Genomic DNA, 8,150 nt, shown 5'->3' with positions numbered 1-8,150 from the left:
ACTGTAATGTGAGTATATTTGTTGCTAGCAAAAATATGCACAAACCTGTCGTTTATAGAATACTGAATGTTTGGATATTTATAAAGTAAAATATAGGAATTACATCAATTGGGAGTTAGAGCAGAGAAGACCCTAAATGATGTAATGAGTCATAGAAGGATTAAGGGAGGACCAAGCTAAGACAATGCAGAGTGAGGGAGGCTTTCTTCTGGCTATCACATGCCATATAGAAGTGATGTAGTAAATACAAAGAATAAATGAACACTGAGAGAACAATATTTTAAAATCATATTTCATGCTTTGGGACATTCACTAATCACACACAGAAACCAGAAGAGAATTTTTCTTCCATTGTGAGTAATATTTGAAGTATTTCACACACAGTCTTTGAAAATTCAAATATTGGTCACTGAGGGAGACAGGACATATGGAGCAATGAGCTTTTTTAAAATTCAGCACATGTTGGATCTCTGAAGAGATTCTGAACTAAGTACAGTGTTGGCATTAATGCATGATACAAGTTAAAATTGGAATTATCTCTGGATTTATTCTTACTGGTTCTTTTCTTTGGGGCAGTATAAATATTTTAAATCAAAATTATACAAAATATTAAATAATACTACAAAGCTTTTATTGAAAAATTGAAAAAGCAGTGCTTTCTGTTTTACCTCAGGGGAGGCTTTTAAATCTTTGGCAGTTTTTCCTGATATAATATGCCTATAGCTATACTGCTATTTCTTTTTCTTTCTTTTTTTTTTTTATTAGTTGGAGGCTTCTGCTATTTCTTGATTTATAAATTTTAGACTTTATTAACTCCATATGCACATATACTTCCCTTTTCCTATCCTCTTAATATAATCCTAATCTAATTTCTAGTTAGTTCAGTATCTAGTATTTACATTATTATGTAAGTGTTGCTTATTAGTAAGCCAATTAAGTGTACTTTGACTACTTTTCCTTCATTGTACAGCTGCTTATTTTCCTGGAGTTAAGAATTGTCTAGCTTTTCATCATTTCAGTTTTCTGTTACTCTAACCAAATGTTTAATTAGATTTTTAGAAGCTTATCAGTCCTACTGTTAACATTTCAGATCAACTGTTGATTATCTCTGTCCTCCTGCTCCTGTCTGGATGCGTTGCTACCTGGATTGTCGTCCCAGGACTTTAGTCCCTCTGGTAGTTTTATGTATGATATTGCTTGTTTCCCAGTTTTCATGTTTTCTTCTTTTTTGTTAGGGACCCATTTTACTGGGACCCATTCTTCATTAGCTTTCTGAGAAAGGGCGCAAAAGTGTGCTTCCTTATTTACTGGCTTGGGTGATTGTTACTTAATTCTAGGATGAAAGTATTTACTGGCCTAGTTGATTGTTACTTAATTCTAGGATGAAAATAGCTTCTCTGAACTGGAAAGGCTTTGCTACATTGTTTTCTAAACTCCTCCATTGCTTTCAAGAAGTTGATGCCTATTCCGATTACTGATACCTTTTATGTAATTATCTCCTCCCCAATTTCTTAGAAGTTTTAAGTTTATTCTTAGTACAATATCCTGAAATTTCATTCTGTAACTTGGTGCCTTTCTTAAAAAAATTCATTGGGCTGGGTACTCAGTGGGACTTTTAAATCTGAGATTGCCTAAATTGCAAGTTGTTTTTTTTTTAAGCTTTGGAGTATTTTCCTTGATTTATTTCATGACTTATTTCCATCTTCCACACTCCCACCCTCCCCATCCCCCCCACCCCCTGCCTTTTCTCTTTCAAGAGTGCCTGTCAGTCAGATGTTGGACATTCTGTAATGATTGTTTAAGTGTCTTATTTTTCCCCTCTAATTATCCATCTTTTTATCTTTCGGTTTTATTTTTCAGAAGATCTCCTTGCTTTTATCTTCTAACCTTTTAATGGAGCATTTTTGTTTATTTTGCAGCTATATTTTTAATTTCTATTAACTTATTCTTGTTTTGATAATTTCTTTATTAAACCAATCATCCTCATTTTGTTACATGAATATAATACATCCTTTTATCTCTCTGATGATATAAATTACAGGGTCTTTTTAAACAAAGTTTGGTTCTGTTCCTTGCTTTGTCTTTGTCTCCTCTGGGGTTTGTTGCTGATGTTGGAAGTTTTCCTCAAATGTCTTGTGTCAGGTGCTCAGTCGCTCAGTGGTGTCCCACTCTTTGTGACCCACGGACTGTTGCCTGCCAGGCTTCTCTGTCCTTGGTATTTTACAGGCAGGAGTACTGGAGTGGGATGCCATTTCCTTCTCCAGGGGATCTTCCCGACCCAGGAATTGACCCTGTGGCTCTTGCATCTCCTGCCCTGGCAGGTGGCTTCTTTACCACTAGCACAATCTTATTATTCAATCACTCAGTCACGTCTGACTCTTTGTGATCCCATGGACTGCAGCACTTCCATGTCAGGCTTCCCTGTCCTTCACCATCTTGTGGAGCTTGCTCAAACTCACGTCCATAGAATTGGTGATGCCATATCCAACCATCTCATTCTCTATCGTGCCCTTATCCTCCTGCCTTCAATCATTTCCAGCATCAGGGTCTTTTCTAATGAGTCAGCTCTTTGCATCAGGTGGCCAAAGTACTGGACCTTCAGCTTCAGCATCAGTCCTTCTAATGAATATTCAGGACTGATTTGCTTTAGGATTGACCAGTTTGAGCTCCTTGCTGTCCAAGGGACTCTCAAGAGTCTTCTCCAACACCACAGTTCAAAAGCATCAATTCTTCTGCACTCAGCTTTCTTCACAGTCCAACTATCACATCCATACATGACCACTGGAAAAACCATAGCCTTGACTAGACGGACCTTTGTTGGCAAAGTATGTCTCTGCTTTTTAATATGCTATCTAGGATGGTCATAACTTTTCTTCCAAGGAGCAAGCATCTTTTAATATCATGGCTTGCAGTCACTATCTATGGTGATTTTGGAGCCCAAGAAAATAAAGTCTCTCACTGTTTCCATTAATTCCCCATCTATTTGCCATGAAGGGATGAGGCCAGATGCCATGATCTTCGTTTTTTGAATGTTGAGTTTTAAGCCAGCTTTTTCAGTCTTCTCTTTCACTTTCATCAATAGGCTCTTTAGTTCCTCTTCACTTTCTGCCATAAGGGTGGTGTCATCTGCATATCTGAGGTTATTGGTATTTCTGCTAGCAATCTTCATTCCAGCTTGTGCTTCATCCAGCCTGGCATTTCTTATGATGTACTCTGCATATAATTTAAATAAGCAGTGTGACAATATACAGCCTTGATGTACTCCTTTCCCAATTTGGAACCAGTCTGTTGTTCCACGTCTAGCTGTTGCTTCTTGACCTGCACACAGGTTTCACAGGAGGCAGGGAAGGTGGTCTGATATTCCCATCTCTTAAAGAATTTTCAGAAGCCCCAAATGCCTTGTAGTCATTGGTTAAATACTTATATTTTTAATAATCTAACAGTTTTTTTTCCCAGAGATGAATAGAGTGTATGAATTTATTTGCTGACATATCTTTTATATTTCCAAGGCAGAATTTTATCAAGTTCTCTGTACACCGGCATTTAATAATAAGGCACTAAATGCTGTTTATGCACAGGAAGTGCCCATGCTTCTAAGTCCTTAGCCTTTCTCAATGTCTGCAGGGTAAACTGACTGCCTAGTTTTTGGTATCCACCTGTTTGGATACTTTGGCTTTACCTTCTTTTGCTCAACAATGTCTTTACCATCTGTTTCCTAGCATTAAAAAGTGTTGCTTTTTGGAACTTACCTAGTGGTCTAGTGGTTAAGAATCCGACTGCCAGTGCAGGAGACAGGTTTGATCTCTGCTCCAGAAAGGTGCCACATGCCACAGAGCAACTAAGCCCATGTGCCCCGACTACTGAGCTAGCACTCTAGAGCCTGTGAGCCGCAGCTACTGAGCCTGAGTGCCTAGAGCCTGTGCTCCACAATAAGAGAAGCCACCTCATTGAGAAGCCTGTTCACCATGACTGAGAGTAAATCCCACTCCCCACAACTAGAGAAAGCCTGTGCAAGCGATGAAGACCCAGCACAGCCAAAAATAAATAAATGTATCTTTTTAAAAAATGTTGTTTTTCGTCTGCTGATGTTCATTACCTATTTGCTCTTAAGATTCGTACCATTTTTTGATGCAATTTCAGAAAAGAGACAAATACATGGCATTAATGTGTCATACTCAACTAGATGCCCCTTACTAGTTTTTTATTTTAGCAATCTGACTTGCTAGATATGAAGATTTCCTTTATGTCTCTGAACTACTAGATTAATAAAAATTAAGTTGGTTTTGATTGGCCAGTGTTATTTTCCTCCTTCCTCTTGTAAGAGCAGTTGCCTCATTACTCTGAATGAACTGCCCCTTCTGCAATCCAAGTGGTTCTGGTGGGGCTGCTAGTCATAGGACCTCAGCCCCCCGATCACAGGGATGGGCACATGATCTAATTTGGAAAATGGTTTTATTCTTTGGGGAATATGACTCCTGAGCAGAGGCAAGTGGAGACAGAGCGCTGATGGTGCTGAATTTTCTTATTGGTGACCCCTAGAGGAATGGTCTCATTATGTAAGCCTGGGTCCTTCGTTGGGCATCATTAAAAACCAACTCTGGTTAACTTCAGCAGGAAAGGGATTTAATGGGACCATTTTGGGTAGTTTGTGAAGTTTATGAGGTTTTTGAACCTGATTTTAGAGCCTACTCAGAAAATAATCAATTACCAAGTCTATTTGTTTCCTACTGCTGCTGTAACAAATTACCACAAATGTAGTGGTTTAAAACAGGATACATTATTTTCTTCCAGTTCTGGATGTTGAAAGTGTAAAGTCAAGAGCTGTTCTTTCTGGAGTCTTTGGGAAATAATCTGTTTTCTTGCCCCTTTTCACCTTCTAGAGACTGTCCTTCACATTCCTCCAACCTCTTGATTTTGTCAACACATCTTCTCTCTCTCTCTGATCTCCTGCTTCCCTCCTATGAGGATTCTTGAAATTACATTAGGCCCACCCAAGTAATCCTGGATTATAATCTCCATTTCAAGAGCCTTAGGTCACATCTTCAAAGTTCCTTGTACCATGTAAGATAACATGTTCATAGGCTCCAGGAAGTAGGACATAGCCATTATTCAGCCCACCACATCAAGGAAGGCTCAACAGCCAAGAACACAGCTGAGTTACAGCACAGGACAGTCATGAATCCTCACTGCTCCCAACATTGAGTATGCACAAACAGTGCTGTCCACTGGGGGCCCAGAGCTGCCCTGATTCCTCTTCTCCTCAAGTGGGGGCACTGATTACTTTTAATTTATCATCCAATATCCATTCTTCTCTATTCTCTAATAGACTTCTCTCTTATGTTCCCATAAGCACTCAGAATAAACACTTCCCCAGTCTTCCTGCAGCTAGGCATATCCATGGTACTCTTAAGTTTTGGATGATGAGATTTAAGTGAAATTGTCTTGTGGCAGTTTCTGAGAACCTTCTTTAGAAGATAGTTGAGATCTGCCTGGTTCTTCATTCCTTCTTGCATTCTGTTGCCACCTTGGACCATGAGAGCAGGGGCCACACCCTAAAGATGGCAGAGAGTGAATGGAATGAGCCTGGGTCCCAGGGGACTTCATGGAGCTGAGGTGCTATACCAAATCTGGACTTCTTGCTGCTATGCTCAGTTTATGTGAGAGAGAATTCAAATTTTATCTGTTTAAACCACTATTACTTTGGGTTTTCTATTATGTTTAGTGGAACTTAATTTTAAATAATACACTGAGGCTTTCTTATTCAGCTCTTCCTTCTGTTGGGTGAGCTGCTCCCATATCTTGCTCATAAATTTTTCCCCTTAAGTTAGAAGGATTTTGTTTCTGGACCTGCTGGAAGGAACTGTACCAGCCAAAGGAAGGTTTAGAATGTCACATGCTGATAGCATCACAGTGTTACTATCACAGTCAGAAAACTGATTGCTGGGTCCTCTAGCCCAGTAATTCTCTGTAACAGAGAAGATACTATATGCCCTTATGGCATTTTGGAAATTTACATACCCATTTTGGCTTGTTAAAATGTTAAAATAATTGGAGGATACACTGGCATTTCGTGGACTGGGACCAGAGATATTTTGCAATGTAAAAGACTAACCCATACATCAGAAAAATTAATCTGTGAATTGAATGAGATTTTCAAATATTCTATGGGAACATTTCATGTAGGTATAAAATTTACAAGTATCTGTACCTAGAACCCAGCTCCATTTTACATAAAGTTCTAAGTAGTTTTTACGTATTTTAAAGATCACTGAATTTTCCAGGTATGTAATTACTGTGTAGACCAAGAGAAGATTGTACACTGTCTCGGGGGATCTTTACCAACAGTCATTCTCTGTTTTGAAAATCATGTGCCTGACAACAGTGCTGCTCATGGCATTTGAGTCTCCAGTACAACATGATCTGCATTTGTGGTTGTTACATCACAGTGATTCTACCCACAGGTGTAAATCTCTGAGTGCCTAAGAGTTTACATGCTAATATATATTACTTTGTTGTATTTTATTTATCATTTATTTTATAACTAGAGTATTACATTGGTTTAAAAATATTTTGCATAAAAATATTACCTATGTGTCTGTTTCAGGACCTTAGAGGCAGCATTATAAATCTGTGTTATAAAGAGGGAGCATTGGGTCTGGTAGAGCCTGGGCAATAAAAACAAGCACAATCCACCAGTGGAAGCAATGTCTAGGGGATGCTGAGCCTGTTTCCCGAAGGTTGGCATGAGTTCTTTGGACCTGGGAAAGAGCTGAGCCTTGAAGGATTCCCTTGATAAGGCTTAGGGGCTTCTCTAGACACCTCTTACTAGCCCTCAACATTACCTTGACTCTGACCACCAGATCATAGATTATTACTTTCTTCTTCTGACAGGTTACTTTGTAACTGACCTTGAACACCAGCCATTTCTGTTCAGCCTCTGAATCACCTCCTCCGTGACATTGGAAATCATTAGTTTTAGATGCTGAATCCAGATGAACCTATATAGAGAAAGTAAATCTGGTTTCACTTTTACTTTCTGTACAGGATATCATTAGCATATTTTCCATATGAATAGGGACTGTTGGGTACCATATGTTATCTACCATATGGTCTTATGCCCGTTTCAAGGCATATTTTAATATAGCACAAAGGCAAAAAGGTTTAAATTGAAATGCTTGCTGAGCATTATGGTTTGAACTTTTTGATAATCAAGAAGCCTGAGTAAATTAGCTTTTTTTTGTCTATTTCATAGAATGAGCTCTCAATAAATTACTTGGAAAAATTAACTGAACAGAAGAAACTTCGGGCAAAATAAAAGTAAATTATTAGTATTTTATCTCAATCTAAGCAGGACTTCAGAGATTTTGCAATTACATGCCATTTTACTAGATGGACAAAGGGGAAATTGGGAAAAGTCTGGTTGACAAGGAAGAAGGAAGGCATGACTTCCCTATTCACTTTATTAAAGGCTCAAGAATTGGGCTATTTCCCATATTAAAGAAACTTTCAATATATCCCATATTGAAGATACTTTCTTTAATTAGAGATTTACTGAGGCCCTTTTGTGTCCCAGGTTTTCCTGACAGCTCAGTTGGTAAAGAATCCACCTGCAATGCAAGAGATTCCTGTTTGATTCCTGGGTTGGTGAGATTCACTGGAGAAAGGATAGGCTACCCACTCCAGTATTCTTGCCTGGAGAATTCCATGGGCAGACCATGGGATCACACACAGTAGAACATGACTAAGCAAGTAACATTTTCACTTTTGTGTTTTAGGTACCGTTAGGTAGTTAGAACAGGAAAAAGTAGTCCAAAATGGTGGTGGCTAAAAGACAACGAAAGGGAAAAGCCCATGAAAATGGAACAAAAGAAAATCCACAGACTGGAGTGAGAACTTCAGGTGAAACAAACATGCCCCCTTCTTGGCCAGCCCAATTTGCATTCGTTCAAGGCGAGGAGGAAAAAAATGTATAAAAGGAAGAAGCCAAGATGGATTGAGGCCTCTCCTTTGGGGTCAGCCCACCCTCACGCCTTGAGGGTGTGCCTTCCTTTGCTTGTGAATAAAACTCTGAGCTGTAACTGAGCTGTAACACTTGTCCACCATTTCAAATTTTTGCTGCAGTGAGACAGAACCAAGGAAATTACACACTC

This window comes from Cervus elaphus, chromosome 11 (genome assembly GCF_910594005.1).
Source record: "Cervus elaphus chromosome 11, mCerEla1.1, whole genome shotgun sequence".
Taxonomy (NCBI): domain Eukaryota; kingdom Metazoa; phylum Chordata; class Mammalia; order Artiodactyla; family Cervidae; genus Cervus; species Cervus elaphus.
Note: the sequence above shows the minus strand (reverse complement) of the source record.